Source organism: Pogona vitticeps, chromosome 8 (genome assembly GCF_051106095.1).
Source record: "Pogona vitticeps strain Pit_001003342236 chromosome 8, PviZW2.1, whole genome shotgun sequence".
Classification (NCBI taxonomy): domain Eukaryota; kingdom Metazoa; phylum Chordata; class Lepidosauria; order Squamata; family Agamidae; genus Pogona; species Pogona vitticeps.
The window spans coordinates 18,109,198-18,127,299 of record NC_135790.1 but is presented as its reverse complement, the minus strand read 5'-3'; the positions used below and the strand labels follow the sequence as shown (position 1 = coordinate 18,127,299).

Below are 18,102 nucleotides of genomic sequence, written 5' to 3'. Positions count from 1 at the left end.
TGAGCAGGTGTAGTTCCTTGGAACCCACACTTTTAGTTATTTCAAGCTCTAAAATGCATACGTAACTTCTTAGTTACTTGCATCATTCAAAAAAGCAAATTCTAAGATGCACTTTCTTATTATTATTCCTTTCCTATCAGAGGTTGGATGCCATCATGGCTATTCTGATTTTAGACATAAAGCCTAAATAACACTGTTATGTTTCTAAGGTCTAAATCTCTAAGATTTTTTAAACAAAACATTTTTTCTTTTTAGCACTTCTTTCCCCATCATTTTACATAAAATGATCGGTTATAACAATCTACACTATTGTTTCACCTTACATGACAGGCCTATTCAAATTTTCTGTATATTTTGTGTTTTATGACTTCCTCACCTTTATTCATTAGCTTTGGCATTTCTTTCCTGGGCACTTTTCTATCCAAGAATAAGTCCACATTTATTGCTGCTGTGAGAAATCCAGATCTGAGATGTTTCACTCTCTTTATAGTCACCTGCTTTACAGACCACAATAGAGTATCATACAGTAAAAGAGAAAAGACATAGCAGCATACAATGGAACTGCTCAAAGCCAGGTTTAAGCTGTTCTTTGTATGTGTATATCCATTCATGCATGTGTGTGTGCACATGTCATTCATGACCAAGGTACATGTAAGATGATACTTGCAGAAAAGTTAACAAGAGGAGAGGCTTTCTACTATTACCATGGGTCCATCTTGATGCAGAATACATAACGAAAGGCAAATATCATATAACAATAATTTATACAACCCTTAAAAAACTTAAGAATTTGGACAGCAGAGAAATATAGTGGTTCTCTTTAAGCATCTTAAACAAGTTTATTTGGATTCCAGTAAGAATCTATATTTTCCCCTTTTGTTTTTAAGTTTCACAAAACACAAAGTAACATTGCCTTTGCCTGAATTAAACAGATTTCTCTACTTAAGTCCAGTTTTTCTGTAATTATACCTACTTAAAAAGAAACTGAAAAACTACTACACAATGAAAATAATACATTACCACCTAGTTGTCAATCGCAACATCTATTTGTCAAGCAGATATGATTAATTATCCCCTCAAAACAGTAAACCACATAAGATAGGGACAAGATCTGATTGCTCACAGGATTCATAGAGACCCACTGTAGAGAAAGAATAGTTTTGGAGATGAAAAATCATCTTCTCCACCCCAGCTTGATTTCACACCCCTGACTGCTTTTTTTTTAAAAAAAAAATTCCTGTGATATACCATAACGTAATCCAAACGGTGTTGTACTTACACGTCTCTTCTTTTTGTTCCCCAACCAAGATTGCAGAATCTCCACAGGATGGGAAATCACAGTCTCATTTGTTTTCTGTGAAAGAAAACAAACAAATATAAATAAATGGACGATGGAGCATTCCTTTAGACCAGTGGTTCTGAACCTTGATTAACCCAGGTGTTCTTGGACTGCAATTCCCAGAAACCCTGGCCAGCAGAGCTGGTGACGAAGACTTCTGGGAACTGCAGTCCAAGAACACCTCGGTTGCCAAAGGTTAGGATCACTGCTTTAGACCAGTGGTTCTCAAGCTGGGGTCCCCAGATGTTCTTGGACTGCAATTCCCAGAAGCCTTCACCACTTGCTGTGCTGGCCAGGATTTCTGGGAGTTGAAGTCCAAGAACACCTTGGGACCCAAGTTTGAGAATCACTACTTTAGACAACGGCACATGTGAGAATGAGTTCACACAACGCTTGGATCAAGTCAGGTTATTGCAGGGCTTTATCACTGGAGCCCTTTAGTTGTCATAGACAAGCAGGTGAAGTAGGTTAACACAGTATTTTCCGAAATCCTACAGAAATTCAACTAGAATGGCATCTAAACTCAGGTTCAGTCATGTTTTTATGACTGAATCTGACTATTTACAAATCATTAATATTTGTATAATAAGAATGTGAAGAGGGGGAATGTAGTAGCCCCACCACCTCCCTCATCATCCCCTTCCCCATTCCCCTCCATTTACAGAGGCATTCCATGCTGGATGGAGCTCTACAAAATCAGATCCCAGAGATAGTCTCCATGTGCAAAATCTCTCCAAACTTTCTTTGTCCCGGGTGATGGAACTGAGGACAGATCACAGTTAGCACACTCCTCTCCATGCCTTTATTTGTACACAGTTAAAAATGACTGAACGGGTAAAATACCCACCAGAATCCAGAAGAATGTATGGACCTTCTCTCTCCTTCTTTCTCTTTCGCATGTAGACACATAACCTACTCCATATTATTTCCATACTTGCTGCCATTTTAAAAAATCTGCATGAATATCTGGATGCACTGTTACAAGGAATTTTCTTTAAAGCATTTTTTAAACCTCCCTGAAGTGATAGGCATCCAATGTTGCCCCTCCAGATGTCTCTGAGGGAAATAATTTGCCTCTATTGTGGGGAATCACCTCCTCCAAGTCTGTTTTGAGCCAGAAAAGGTCCTTTTCCCCCCAGAATAAGAACAGTCCTTTGGGAAGAAGCAAATATTTTACAGGTTATGGGATGGCCTAGGGAGATGGACAACAAAATGTCTCTCATCAATGCCTTTGATCAGAGAACTGCACAGCAAAATTCTGAGATATGTTAACTGCCAAGGATGATTGACACCTACTTTGTCATATTAGTTTGGGAAGGGCCAATTCAGACTGCCGTACATTACATGAGAAATAAAATTCATCCAGGCTCCCACCCAGATACTTAGACCCAGAGTTGCTCAATTTTTAGCAGGATTTCAATATCATGTGCTCTAGAGCCTTAGTATGTTTTGAAACCTGTTCCCTGTTGGTAGCCTCTTTTTCAACGTCTTACTGTAGTGCCATTTTGAAATTAGGTGCTATAATGGCATAAGTAAACTTCATTGTATGCCAAGCGCAAATATTTCTATCCTGATAAGGATTTAAAACTCCACAAAAATTTTAATCGCATTGCCCGTCACTTGACTTGGCTCGAAAGAAAGCAAGCTGGTGGCTTTATCAGCAAATCTCAGACATCCACTGTTACCGTTTAGCCTGCACAGTTTCCAGAGTACGTGACAAAAATAGCATTTGCTAAGTGAACTAGGCAGCAATAGAGCTTTGGCATTCCTGCCTAGCTTATCAAAGAGCCTTCAGCTCCTATGCCTTTTTCTAGAATTTGGGAGGAAAAAAATACTTCCTGGAATCACAAATCTAAGAATCCCATTGCCAGCAAGTCCAAGGATCATACTGGTTGCAGAATTCTGGAAATTGCAATCCAAAATAGTAACTTCTCCAGGCGCTGCCCCTTAACTAATTCTGCCTCTATTCGCTTTGTGCTTTGCCCTCAAAATGTAAACTCAGTTTGCATGATTCACTTAGTCTGACAGCTGGAGTCGGACAGTCCTCATATCGAGATTCACAGACTCATCCCAGCTGAGTTTGATTTTCCAATTGCAAACAGGGTACTGGCCTTAAACTGCAAGATTGCCTAGAATAATTAAAAACAAGAGCAGCCAGTTAATCTACTGTGAAAGGTATGCAGCATTTTTTTTAAGTGTCAGAGACTCCACCCATTCTTTTCCTGGAGTTTCCAAGCCTTTAGGCTGGATTGATCTGAGGGCATGAAATGTGTCCTTCCATGCATTTGTCTCATTGCCCCTATCTACTAGATCTCAGGAGATCCCCTATACTCTGCCCGTTCTAAAGACAGCACAATTTTTGGACAAGTGGCGGCCATTTTTTTCTGCCCATGCATTCATTTGGTTCCTCCACCTCACCCCCCCCCGAGGCCAAACGAACAGGCTTTTGATCCTCTTCGATGCCTCTGGGGAGAAACCATTTTGAGAAGACATGCCCGCTCTTGCACACAGTTTAATAGAAAGATTCGTTCCTCTCAGAGAGAGAAACACCACCCGGAGCAGGGATCACCTCCAGGCCTTGCTTTCCAGGCACCCAGGGAGATTCTCGGCCTCGTCTCAGGGTCGGGCCTCCAGCCCCACGGTCGGCTCCCTCATGGCACGCGCAGGGGCAACGAACGGCGGCTTCGTCCTTGAAACGGTCGGGCGGCGGGGAATATTCACGAAATCCCATCGCCCCCTTTAGAGAAGCCGTTTGGGCCTCCAGCAGCTGGCGGAGCCCCTGAACAGCTCGGCTGAACATCATGAGGCAGCCTGCGTTTCACAGCTCAAGATGGGGCTGGAAAAGAGGATTTTTTTGGCCTTCGAAGAGGTTCTAGAAAAGGAGACCATGAATGGCCGATCTCTCCCTGAGCCTTCTCCTCACCAAAGGGCACCTTCGGGGCGGAACCCGCTCTGCTCTGCCCCAGGGGCACGTTTCCTCAGCCACTGACTCCTTCAGAGGCGGCACCAATTCTCAAACATTTCCCAATGATCTGTTTTTTCCTTAAAAAAATAAATAAATGCACAAGCTTTCGTACAGAATTGGCCAAGCATGGGCGTGATTCTATTGTGTGTGTGGGGCCTCGTATCCTTATCTACGTCTAAGGTTTTAATGCAAAGCTTCTCTTAAGAATCCTACACCCTGATGGGGCGGTATTTCTAAAGTCTTCCATGTTTCTAATTACTTAATGGATTCTGAATTATGATTGTAGTCTTTTAATCTATGATTTATTGTGTTTTGAGTATTAGTTTGTTTTTTTTAACATGGGGAGTGCCTTGTATCCCCATATTGGGAGAAAGACAGTCTCCCATGGACACAAAATAAAATAAAATAAAATGAACACTTTCTACTTTCCCTGGTACATATGGGGTAAGAATAGCAGGGAAGGGGAAGAGTAATCTATGACATGGACGCTCCCTATGCTGTCCTAAATGGTGCTGTAGAAATAGTTCTACAAATAAATCCCAGTTAGGCTGGACAGGAGAGGTTCAAGGTTCACACTCTTGAATTTTATGGACGGTTACCTCCACAACCCAATAAAATAGCCAGCACTTATTAAACCTGCTAGGAACAAGAACAGAGCAGTGCAGATGGGCCTGGAAACCCATTCGCCTTGTGACCGCAAGGGCCCTTGCAAAGGTCTGGTCTGATCCCCCGCTTCATACATGCATTTGGTCCTGTTTGTGGTGTGGGGAAAGGGAAAACCATTGAAAAGCATTCAGAATTGGTACTGCCTCTAAATGAGTCAAGAAGACCTAAGACACACATCCCTTGGGGAGAGGATAGTGAGTCACCAGGTTGCTTCCTGGTGAGGACAAAGGGCAGGAAAAGGGTGCCCATTCACAGGCCCTGAGACTTTCTATTTTTCTAGAACACACCCTAGGGTGGAGGGTTGGACACCCAGCTAACCCTCCTTTTTTTAGCCCAGTCCATTGCTGGGAAAACACAGACTGCCTCATAATATTGAGGAAAGCTCTTTAGATACCCATATGGCTGAAGGCCCAATTCTGCATTAAACCAGATAATTTACACAAGGCATCTTGAAGTGTTTTTGCTAATGTTATGAGTTGTATCTATAGGGTTAAAAATAATTATATATTCCTTTGCTTTTAGATTTCCAAAAAGAAATCTGTGTTCAAACTGTGTTTCAGTTTGTTGAGCCTCTCTGGAAACAGAATTAAAGATGGTCCATCTAACTTAGCAGGGACCTAATTTCTCCAAGCAGAGATATTCCCTAGTTGTGCTTCTTCATATCTAGTTAGTTAGATTTGCTGCAGATTGATACTTCTTCATGCCAAGGATGTGTTCAATCCCAGAGCTATGCCATGTCCCAAAGAGTATTGTTCACAGAGAAACCTTATTTTCCCAGGCAGGAACTCAAACTTTGAACCATGAGATAGTGATCAGATGCACAGACAACCATTCCCTGAACTTTATAGAGTCACTGGGAATTCGGTTTTTAACAGGAGGAGAAATTCTCTCCAGAGCAGAACTTCTCAACTCTCCTGACTTTAGTTGGTCATGAAAGATTTTCCTCTTTTCGTACAGGGCTTCTTGAGGCCCTGTTTCATCCTCCCACATGAGTTTTGATCAGATCCAGGAGAGTAAAGTGGCCTTGATAAATGAAGCTAAGGAGCGAAACCATACTGAGCACCGCAAAATTCAAATGAAGCAAAGGACCTAGAGATTTACAAACTCGCCTTGAGCGACTTTGCATCACACTCGGTGGCGAGTACCCTCAAGTCACTATGCAGAACCTATAACTGGCATTTGCAAAATTTGCTCCATCCCCAGCGGACTTCCGTCTTCGCAAGGGTGTGGAGTTTTACATAAAACTGAAGGACTTACAGAGGGACATTCCACTTAATCTTTGGCTCACAGAGCAACCAAAAACTGAATATAGGTGTATAAATTTTCCCCCATGAGGACAGCTTGCCAGTTTGGAAAAGAGGACATTGTGTAGCGCCTGTTTGGCTTTATATCCTCTGCTCGAATGTTGGCAGAGATTTGGCAGGTTACCCCTCAAAGACTTTTACTCTGCTTTATCCTCCCCTCCCCGCCCTAGCTCTCCCTTTTTCCCTTTAATGTGTTTAATGGTTTGATGCAATTTTTGGTTACATCTTTGGCATATTCTAGGGCTTGCTCCTGCTAAGCTCAGTGGTTCACCTGCACCTGTTCCACAGTTTGCAATTGATTTATAGCCCATAAGATGGTCATTACCAGGCAGGGTGACAAGAAACTGGGAATCCCTCCCCATGCATGGGAATGAACCATGCAACAAAAGAGGGAGGCAAAAGAAAATTACCAATTTCTTTCCCCCCATGGCAAGAGGTGGATAGTGAGGATACACCGTTATCACCCCCTGCGTCTACTCTGGACAGGACAATTGACCACAGATGCTCACAGTATGACACAGGCTTGGTTGTTTGTACCCCTAATCTAGCAACAGAGATTGCCCTTGCAGAAAACCCCCAGCCTGCTAGTCAAGGTAAAGGTTCCCCTTGACATTTAGTCCAGTTGTGTCCAACTCTAGGGCGTGGTGCTCATTCCCGTTTCCAAGCCATAGATCCAGTATTTTGTCCAAAGACAATTTCCGTGGTCACGTGGCCAGCGCGACTAGACACGGAACGCTGTTACGTTCCCACCAAGGTGGTACATATTTATCTACTCGCATTTACATGCTTTCGAATGGCCAGGTTGGCAGGAGCTGGGACAAGTGCCGGGAGCTCACTCCATCATGTGGATTCGATCTTACGACTGTTGGTCTTCTGACCCTGCAGCACAGGCTTCTGCGGTTTAGCCCACAGTGCCACCACGTCCCTTCTCCAGCCTGGTAGTAGGGTAAAGCAAATGGAGGAAAGGAGTATATTAGAAGATGTTATGCTGAAGTAGATTGATGAGCTAGCACTCTACTGCAACCAATCAGAGAAGGAACCTTCTCTGAACGCAACTGAGCAGAGGGAGGAGAAAGACTGCAATTCTCTGTTTCAGTGGATCAGAGACATTTTAGGAGAGAAGCAGCTAATAAAATCATTATGAATCACATGAACTGCTAACTACATTAGTTGAGATAGGCAAATTACCCAAGAACAAGCAGGAACCAGATAATATAATCTCCCTTGATAACCCTCCGGCTGATAGAATTGCCAAGAATGAGGTATCAAAACACATGATGCAAAAGGAAACCATTAACAGGCCCATTAATAGGTCTACAAACAAAAAAAAAAACACCAAAAAAACTCACCTGGGGAAAAATATGAACAAATCAACAAATATCAAAAAGAGTAAAAACATTAACAATATTAAAAATAAAAGAAGTACAGCATATAAAATGAATGATCATAAACTGTTTAAACATTTGGAGAGGAAACCTAGGAAAAAGAACAAGACGCTTCACCCCAGAAGAAAGGGCAAAGAGCTGAGGCAGCAAGGCCCTTGTGGATAGAAACCTCTCCATGATTTCTCCCCTCACAGGGAATTTCAAAAAAGCTGAAGGCCAAGACCCATGGGCGGATGCCTTAAAGAGTAATGACCGCATTTCCATCTGTTCATCAAAATCTGCCCCTTGGTACACAAAGCTGCCCCATCCAAACACCGTACCCACAATATCTTAGCAACATAGCAAACTTCAAGTGGAGAAATGCCCTAACGGCTTTAAGATGTCAATCTAAGGTCTCGGCAGTGGCTGAGGGATGATACCATCTGATTCCCTGGGAAGAGAGAACTTGCCTGTGTGGCACCATGGAAATAGAAGATCTAATTCACTACTTAATTAATTGCCCCACAGATAAAGACCTAAGAGCAAACTTGTTCAGAGAGATAGGCCTCGCAACCAACAGATCAGGTGCTTATCTGATAAGTTTTTTTGCTGGGGGATAGAGTACCACGTGGAACAGAAAAAGTAGCCTGCTCCACCTTCAGAGCATCAATTTTAAGAAGGAAACACTAATGATAAGGACCTGGCCGATTAACTGGATCTAACTTACTTTTAATATTAGTTTTGACTTCTATCATTCTAGATTATTAATGCTTCTGTTTTAATTTATTTGTAATGTGTGTTTGTAACGGCTAAGGCCACACAAATAAACTTGCATTTGATTTGATCAGATAATGATGTTGCATCTATATCAAAGCACATGTGCAGAAAACAACAGCCATTGTGTGTCCAAAAGCTCAATGTCATAAATAAGGCAGTGTAAAAAGGGTCCTGAAACCTATATCTGGTGGACGGGGCAATAAAACAAACGTATAGAGGTGAAATACCTCTTACCCCCCAATAATTCTTTGAGTTTAGGGCTCTAGGATGCCCATAAAGAGGACGCCCATCCCAAAAATGTTATTTTAATGAGTGTTCCTTATTTTGTTGTTCTCATTCACTACCAGCAACTCCTACTACAGGAAGTGAACTTCTTTTTTTAATGGGCTTTTTTTCCCAGTACTCAAGCAGACCTTATCCAAATGCTGATAAGCAGGCAAATTAAATATAGCTGATACAGGAAGCAATCACATTGTATCTCCATTAACTACAGAGCACACTCCATGTACTTACCCCTTGCAGGATATGTGATGCAATTATGTACAATTGCTACACAACAGTTGACCTTTTCTTCTCGCTGAGCTACCAGGAAGCTTTGAACAAGATTCTTTGTGCCTCAGTTTCCCCATCTGTAAAACAGAACCAGGAACAATATTGGTTATTGGCAGGCTTCATGGACTAAGATGGTGGAGCAAGATGAGATGACTTGTGAGTTCATTGAGGAAGACCACTTAACTGCTTAATATACACAATTGTTGTTGGACAATTCCATGGTGCCGTTACTTCCCCAAAGCAAACCTGTAAAGCAGTCACCTGTTAAAAGCCTCTTCCTCAACAGCCAGTCAATCAGTTGTTGAAATCCAGCTTCTGTAAGGATCTGGGCTCAGGGTCCCCCTCCTGCTCTGCAATTCTAGGATTCTAACCTGCCTGAATATGTTTTTTTTTCTTTCTCCCACCAGAAGGATAACAGGGAAAAGGTTAGCCTAGCTTCCTTGGAAAAGTGATCCACAGCTTGGGAGCAACCATCAAGAGAACCTTCTTACTGCTCATTGGTATAAAATTTAGGGGATGAGTCCCACGCCCCCAAAACCAGAAACAGGCTCTATCTGACCCAAACATTGAAGAAATACAACTAAAACAATGTACCTCCCATTGACATGGGTATGCCTCAAGTTTCAAATATATTTAAGTTAAGTAGACCATAAGCCATACGCCATGTCAAGTTTCAGAGTTTAAAAATACTGTACATTAAAATAAAAAATTTCGACATCTACAACACAATTTTAAAGACTGCTCAAGAGTAATTTTAGTCTTGAGGAAGGTATCTGAGTAATTTTAGACTTGGGTGTTTTCTGAGGAATCACTCTCTTGCTATTGCATGTTTAATACTGTAAAAGAAGGTATGGGGTGGTGTATCAAGTTCTCATAGGGGACAGTCATAGTAACGTTGGGCCATGGGTACCTTGAGAAATTGCCCCCTCATCCGAGCCACTGAAAGTGCATTGCAGTGAGTAATCATATACTGCATCATACCTTTGGAACTGTCAATATATTAAGATAGAGAGGTTAAACAAATTGGATAAAATATTTAATTCCCAGGTGAAGTGGGGAGCATTTCCTCCTAAAATCCTCTTGAGGGTTGTTCCAGTGTTGTTTCTGTAAATAGTGTTTAACTTCTCTCATTTAGGTCTATTTTCCATAATCCCAGTTTACTTGCTTTCATATCTACAACATTGTTCCATTTTGACCAGAAGCGCTCTTGTATTGCCAATGTAGTGAAGGTTAGAAGATCTTCAACATTTAATCGCTGACATTCGTAGCTAATTGTAGCCTTTAAGATCAGGGATGAAATCCCAACTTGAGCCATACCACTGTGGATGCAATACATGGCAAAGTTCATATTTTGTGAAGGAAGGCTAGCTGGGGTTTTTCAAGTTGTTCTGGTGGACCCAAAAATCCAAATTTGGGAGCCATACAGTGAGCGTGGCACTGTATGCCTTCAGGAATGCAGGAATGTATTGGGCTCCTTGAATATCAAAGATCTTCTTCAGGGCTAGTATGGCTAGTTTTGCTTTGAGATCAATATGTCTCCTTCATGGATTGCTGCCTTGTCGTGGCGAAGGGGCTTGAGTAACTCAGAGAAACTATGGGCTATGCCGTGCAGGGACACCCAAGACGGACAGGACATAGTGGAGAGTTCCGACTAAACGCAATCCACCTGGAGTAGGAAATGGCAAGCCACTCCAGTATCTTTGCCAAGAACGCCCCATGATCAGAAACAAAAGGCTAAAAGATATGACGCTGGAAGATGGGCCCCTCAGGTCGGAAGGCGTCCAACATGCTACTGAGGAAGAGCGGAGGACAAGTACAAGTAGCTCCAGAGCTAATGAAGTGGTTGGGCCAAAGCCGAAAGGACGCTCAGCTGTGGACGTGCCTGGAAGTGAAAGGAAAATCCAATGCTGCAAAGAAAAATACTGCATAGGAACCTGGAATGTAAGATCTATGAACCTTGGGAAGCTGGAGGTGGTCAAACAGGAGATGGCAAGAATAAACATTGACATCCTGGGCATCAGTGAACTAAAATGGACAGGAATGGGTGAATTCAGCTCAGATGATTATCATATCTACTATTGTGGGCAAGAATCCCGTAGAAGGAATGGAGTAGCCCTCATAGTCAACAAAAGAGTGGGAAAAGCTGTAATGGGATACAATCTCAAAAATGATAGAATGATGTCAATACGAATCCAAGGCAGACCATTCAACATCACAATAATCCAAGTTTATGCACCAACCAGCATTGCTGAGGAGACTGAAACTGAACAATTCTATGAAGATTTACAACACCTTCTAGAACTGACACCAAAGAAAGATGTTCTTCTCATTCTAGGGGACTGGAATGCTAAAGTAGGGAGCCAAGAGATAAAAGGAACAACAGGGAAGTTTGGCCTTGGAGTTCAGAACGAAGCAGGACAAAGGCTAATAGAGTTTTGTCAAGAGAATAAGCTGGTCATCACAAACACTCTTTTCCAACAACACAAGAGGCGACTCTATACATGGAAATCACCAGATGGGCAATATCGAAATCAGATTGATTATATTCTCTGCAGCCAAAGATGGAGAAGCTCTATACAGTCAGCAAAAACAAGACCTGGAGCTGACTGCGGTTCTGATCATCAGCTTCTCATAGCAAAATTCAAGCTTAGACTGAAGAGATTAGGAAAAATCACTGGGCCACTCAGGTATAATCTAAACCAAATCCCTTATGAATACACAGTGGAAGTAAAGAACAGATTTAAGGAACTAGATTTGGTGGACAGAGTGCCTGAAGAACTTTGGATAGAGGCTCGTAACATTGTCCAGGAGGCAGCAACGAAAACCATCCCAAAGAAAAGGAAATGCAAGAAAGCAAAGTGGCTGTCCAACGAGGCCTTAGAAATAGCAGAGAGGAGAAGGGAAGCAAAATGCAAGGGAGATAGGGAAAGTTACAGAAACTTGAATTCAGACTTCCAAAGAATGGCAAGGAGAGACAAGAGGGCCTTCTTAAATGAACAATGCAAAGAAATAGAGGAAGATAACAGAAAAGGAAAGACCAGAGATCTGTTCAGGAAAATTGGACATATTAGAGGAACATTTTGCGCAAAGATGAACATGATAAAAGACAAAAATGGGAGGGACCTAACAGAAGCAGAAGACGTCAAGAAGAGGTGGCAAGAATACACAGAGGAATTATATCAGAAAGATTTGGATATCCTGGACAACCCAGACAATGTAGTTGCTGACCTTGAGCCAGACATCCTGGAGAGCGAAGTCAAGTGGGCCTTAGAAAGCCTGGCTAACAACAAGGCCAGTGGAGGTGATGGCATTCCAGTTGAACTATTTAAAATCTTGAAAGATGATGCTGTTAAGGTGCTACATTCAATATGCCAGCAAGTTTGGAAAACTCAGCAGTGGCCAGAGGATTGGAAAAGATCAGTCTACATCCCAATCCCAAAGAAAGGCAGTGCCAAAGAATGCTCCAGCTACCGTACAATTGCACTCATTTCGCACGCTAGCAAGGTTATGCTCAAAATCCTCCAAGGTAGGCTTCAGCAGTATGTGGACCGAGAACTCCCAGAAGTACAAGCTGGATTCCGAAGAGGCAGAGGAACTCGAGACCAAATTGCTAACTTGCGCTGGATTATGGAGAAAGCCAGAGAGTTCCAGAAAAATATCTACTTCTGCTTCATTGACTATGCGAAAGCCTTTGACTGTGTGGACCACAGCAAACTATGGCAAGTTCTTAAAGAAATGGGAGTGCCTGACCACTTTATCTGTCTCCTGAGAAACCTATATGTGGGACAGGAAGCAACAGTTAGAACTGGTCATGGAACAACTGAGTGGTTCAAAATTGGGAAAGGAGTACGGCAAGGCTGTATATTGTCCCCCAGCTTATTTAACTTATATGCAGAATACATCATGCGGAAGGCTGGACTGGAAGAAACCCAAGCCGGAATTAAGATTGCCGGAAGAAATATCAACAACCTCCGATATGCAGATGATACCACTCTGATGGCAGAAAGTGAGGAGGAATTAAAGAACCTTGTAATGAGAGTGAAAGAGGAGAGTGCAAAAAACGGTCTGAAACTCAACATCAAAAAAACTAAGATCATGGCCACTGGTCCCATCACCTCCTGGGAAATAGAAGGGGAAGATATGGAGGCAGTGTCAAATTTTATCTTCCTGGGCTCCATGATTACTTCAGATGGAGACAGCAGCCCTGAAATTAAAAGGCGCCTTCTTCTTGGGAGGAAAGCGATGACAAATCTTGACAGCATCTTGAAAAGCAGAGACATCACCTTGCCAACAAAAGTCCGAATAGTCAAAGCTATGGTTTTTCCTGTCGTGATGTATGGAAGTGAGAGCTGGACCATAAAGAAAGCAGACCGCCGAAGAATTGATGCCTTTGAATTGTGGTGCTGGAGGAGGCTCTTGAGAATCCCCTGGACTGCAAGGAGAACAAACCTATCAGTTCTAAAGGAAATCAACCCTGAATGCTCACTTGAAGGACAGATCCTGAAGCTGAGGCTCCAGTACTTTGGCCATCTCATGAGAAGAAAAGAGTCCTTGGAAAAAACCTTGATGTTAGGAAGGTGTGATGGCAAGAGGAGAAGGGGACGACCAAGGATGAGATGGCTGGACAGTGTCTGCGAAGCAACCAACATGAACCTGACACAACTCCGGGAGGCAGTAGAAGACAGGAGGGCCTGGCGTGCTCTGGTCCATGGGGTCACGAAGAGTCGGACACGACTAAACGACTAAACACACACATGTTTGGACCATGTTAGAATTGCTTGGAATACAATCCCTAGGCATTTAAACTTGTTCACTTGTTATAATTTGTATGCACCAGTTTTTCATCTTTTGTTTGACTATCTTGCTGACTTTGTAAATACCATGTTTTTTTTAATTTGTCATTGTTTATCTCCAGAAGATCTTCATTACAATAGACAATAAATGCTTTAGTGGGATGTGCCTCCAGTGATTCCTGAACTATTTCATTCTTAAGCATGATATGTTAAGCACTTTATGAAAAAGTGACTCAGCATTGTTCACTCTAGCCAGGTTCACATCCTCTCAACCAAGTTCATGTCTAGAACTGATGTCTCTATATTATGAAGAGTAAATGTGCTAATGGTTGTTGTGGGTTTTTCGGGCTCTTTGGCCGTGTTCTGAAGGTTGTTCTTCCTGACATTTCGCCAGTCTCTGTGGCCGGCATCTTCAGAGGACTGGAGTAGGAACTCGTCAGGAAGAACAACCTTCAGAACACGGCCAAAGAGCCCCAAAAAACCACAACAAACATCATATCCCAGCTGCGAAAGCATTCGAGAGTACTACATCTTGGTGGCCCACCAATCACTTTTCTCAAAGAACCCAACACAATGCAAAATATGGCTTCTTCTGAGAATAATATGTATATAACTTCATACATTCTCTGATTATAGTTCCCTGGAAGGGAAGCCGGGCCATTGTTTCTCAAGATGGTGACAGAGGAGGACAAAGGGGAGGAGGTGGCAGGACCAGGTGTGGAAGCAATGGGGGCAACGGGAAGGGTGCTAGAGTATCCGTTTTGCCAAAAGTGAAGCGCTGAGCAGAAAAAAGGTTGATTATACATTTTGTTTCATTTCAGCAAAACAGGATTCCTCGAGCCAAACAACAAACCGAACCATGAACCAGGCCAGTTCGTCGAGGTGTTTTTTATCAATTTGTAGTTTGATTTGTGCACCATCTCTATTCATGAACCCAGAGTATCACATCTACCCCAATCTTTGAACTGTTTGCCATAACCTTGGGGATTCTACCATCTTTGCCAACGATGGGTTTCTGAGAACCGGAAGCCCCATCTTATTTGTAACTTTCTGGTGATCCAATAAAAGGTATTGCCCTTTTATTTTAAAAAAGCAACTTATCATTACCCTAACATGCAAGTCAAATATTAAGAAAGACAATACAGTACTCTGTCCTTCAGCCACAGAGGTTCCCAGTACTTATATCAACAAACCACAGGTCCTTTAATCTACAAAGACGCCCTGGACAGGGAAGCAAAAGCTAGGATTCCCAGCACGGTCTGTTTTGTCTGACTGATAACAAGGAGTTAGTCTTCAGAGATTACGACCTTTTGTATCCACCCCACCCCAGGAAATGGTAGTGTAGGAAGTACAAATGGCATTTTGACCTTCATTGTCTTTCTTGTAGATCATGAAAAAGGGGGGGGGGGGAGGTAGAGAACCTAATTCCACAAGCAATCCCTGCCACATGTTCAAATACTTAGATTACTGGAGCTGCTCTTGGTGTGTAAAATTAAAGGCATGAAAGCATTTAAAGGGAGGAATCTGGGGTAGAGGCTGGCTTGTTAGGAGTGGCACAGAGTTAATAAGGTTCGGGACCAGTACAACTCACATTGCAGATTTGCAAATGTCATTGATATGTTAGTAGTGGTCCAAGACTTAGATAAATTAAAAAATGGAGGAGGGGGAGTCACAATTGTTCAATAGCGGCATTGAAATGGAAAACTAATTTCAACACTTCAATAAAACTAAATTAATCGGAGATTGTTTGCTTGTTTATTCGTAGTCCCAACCGAGCACTGTAAAAACTGCATACAGGAGTTTAAACTATAGTTAAAACCTACATTAAGAGGAATATGTTTTCAGCTTTAAAAGAAATTAAGCTGGGAAATGCATTCTGTCAGTTATATGTCTGATTTAAATAAAAGAGGGAGACACTTCAACCTTTGGCCTCCAGAAATCCTAGACTTTAATTCCAAGACATCCCAGCTAATGCGGCCAAGAATCAAGGATGGTGGAATTATAATTACTGTATTGTAAATGCTTTCATTTGGTTGGATTAGACGTCCAAAATATCCGGAAAGCCAAAGTTTGAAAATTGCTGGCCTAGAGACGGAAGCTATGAAAATGAAAGTCAGACAGGGAAAAAAATTCCTAAAACGTCCTGAAATGAATTAAAATGAGATCTCCTCCAGCACTACAGAAAAATGGGCGGGATGAAGGCCAATAAACTGAAGCCCTAACAACAACAACAACAATAATAATAATAATAATAATAATAATAATAATAATAATAATAATAATAATAATAATAATAATAATAATAATAATTTATTGTCATTGTAAGTATATACACATACAACGAAATTTACAGACACCCAGAGACCAGACACATGCACACACATAAAATTCCCCAAACACTCCCCACCCACTAAAAGTCCCCCACTAAAAATACAAACATCTACACTGCAGGCCAAGTAACACAGTCCAACTAATTATTCACTACTGGTGGTCTTTAAGCTCATTATTAATTGCAATTATAGCTCTGGGATAAAAACTATTGAGAAAACGTGTGGTCCGAGTCTTAATTGTTCTATATCTTCTGCCAGATGGTAATAGTTCAAAAAAGTTATAAGCAGGATGGGAAGAGTCTCTCAGGGTGCTATGTGATTTCCTTAGACAGCGGGATGTGAAGATGTCATCCAGGATTGGTAGCTGGAGCCCGATGATATTCTGGGCAAATTTAATGGTTCTGTGTAGAGCTTTTTTGTCCGCTACAGAGCTACTCCCAAACCATGCCAGAATGCCATAGGTTAGGACACTCTCAATGGTGCTACGATAGTAGGACAGAAGTAAATGCTGTGATACAGCCTCTTCTGTGCCTTCTTTATTAGGATGTTGGCATTTATAGTCCATGAGAGGTCCTCTGAGATGTAAGTGCCCAGAAATGTAAAACTACCAACTCTCTCCACTTCCTCACCGTTTATGTACAGTGGTAAATGTACATTTCTCTTCCTCCTAAAATCAATTATGAGTTCTTTAGTTTTTTTGATGTTAAGTGTGAGATGATTTTCTTTACACCAAAGTATCAACCTTTGTACTTCCTTTCTATAAGCAGACTCATTGTTCTTATTTATGAGCCCCACCACTGTCGTATCATCCGCAAATTTAATAATTGCATTGGTGTTATACAGTGGGGTGCAATCATGTGTGTACAGGGAATAGAGGAAGGGACTTAGCACACAGCCCTGGGGAGCTCCTGTACTTAGTACCAGGGTAGAAGAATGGTGAGATCCCATCCTTACTGACTGTGGCCTATCTGTCAGAAAATCCTTTATCCACATGTAGATCTCCTGAGGTAATCCCAGGTTGATCATATACATGGATGTGGCAGAAAGGGATGGAGTTGCAGTCCATCTGATGGAACATGTTGTGTAACCTGGGGAAAGATCTTCAGTTGGCAGATTGAGACCTATTCCTGGATTGCAACTGAACAGAAGTGGTACTCAACATCACCCTACAAATATATGATACAACCAGGGTGGGAATCACAAGCCCGTGGCCATATACATCCCTAAAACTTATTATGCAGCTCTCAGACCTAAAACAAGGATGTCATGCCTCTGAAACAACACATCCCTCTCTGCCCTGTTTTAGCAAAAAAGAGAAAATATTGTCCCTCAATTGTAAATGGGCTGGACACATTTGTGAACCCTACTGGTTACTCTCCTTATAATAACCTTAGAACCACAGAGGTAGTAGGCTGTGGATCTTCCAGCCCAGATCCTGTCAAGGAGGCACCGTGGGAATGGAATTCCCAACCTCTGGCTCTGTGGACAGATACCTCAACCACAGCGCTATCCAGCAGCTCATCTCCTTTGTATTTTTCAATAATGCTGTTTGGCTTCAGCCTCGTCGAAGCACAGCCTGTGTTTACTACAAACAGGCCTGTAATTTCCTCTACTTCCCCCCCCCCATGATCCAGTAAACTAGTTTATGTAGATCGTTTCAGTGTTTATAGTTAACACAAATCATTTTTATATAATTAACTGTGGTTCAAATCTCAATAGGGATCCCTTTCATATATCTTCCCAAGGGATGTGTGGTTGAACAACAACACCAAGCCCAGTTTATTTGAAAAGGCTTTGGAAATCCATCTATTTTTAGGACATTTAATTGGTATAATTTATTAGTAGTGTTCACGATTTATGTTTAATCGTTGTGGTGTTCAATCTGACATGAAGAACCTAGTGCAGCCCCTGGAGGGCTCTGGGGCTCAGGAAACATTCCTTGAGCCCTCAAATTGTGCTTACCCTGTACTTTGAAACATTAATAAATAAGAGTGAGCCTTTAAATGTACATA

The 18,102-nt window shown here is 42.0% G+C and overlaps 1 protein-coding gene across 14 annotated transcripts in view; it reads right to left on the bottom strand.

Annotated features, from left to right (window-relative positions):
- The window catches only part of ST3GAL4 (ST3 beta-galactoside alpha-2,3-sialyltransferase 4), a 163,034-nt gene that overhangs the window by 67,888 nt on the left and 77,044 nt on the right, over positions 1–18,102 (bottom strand). For 13 of the 14 annotated variants that reach the window (XM_072978976.2, XM_072978982.2, XM_020811362.3 and 10 more), the window contains exons 2-3: positions 8,929–9,044; positions 1,280–1,354 (exon numbers count right to left, since the gene is read on the bottom strand). The exons of the other annotated variant lie outside the window; for it this stretch is intronic. The gene's annotated coding sequence lies outside the window, so the exon portion shown is untranslated. The remainder of the gene's footprint in view (positions 1–1,279; positions 1,355–8,928; positions 9,045–18,102) is intronic. 14 annotated transcript variants of the gene reach the window in all.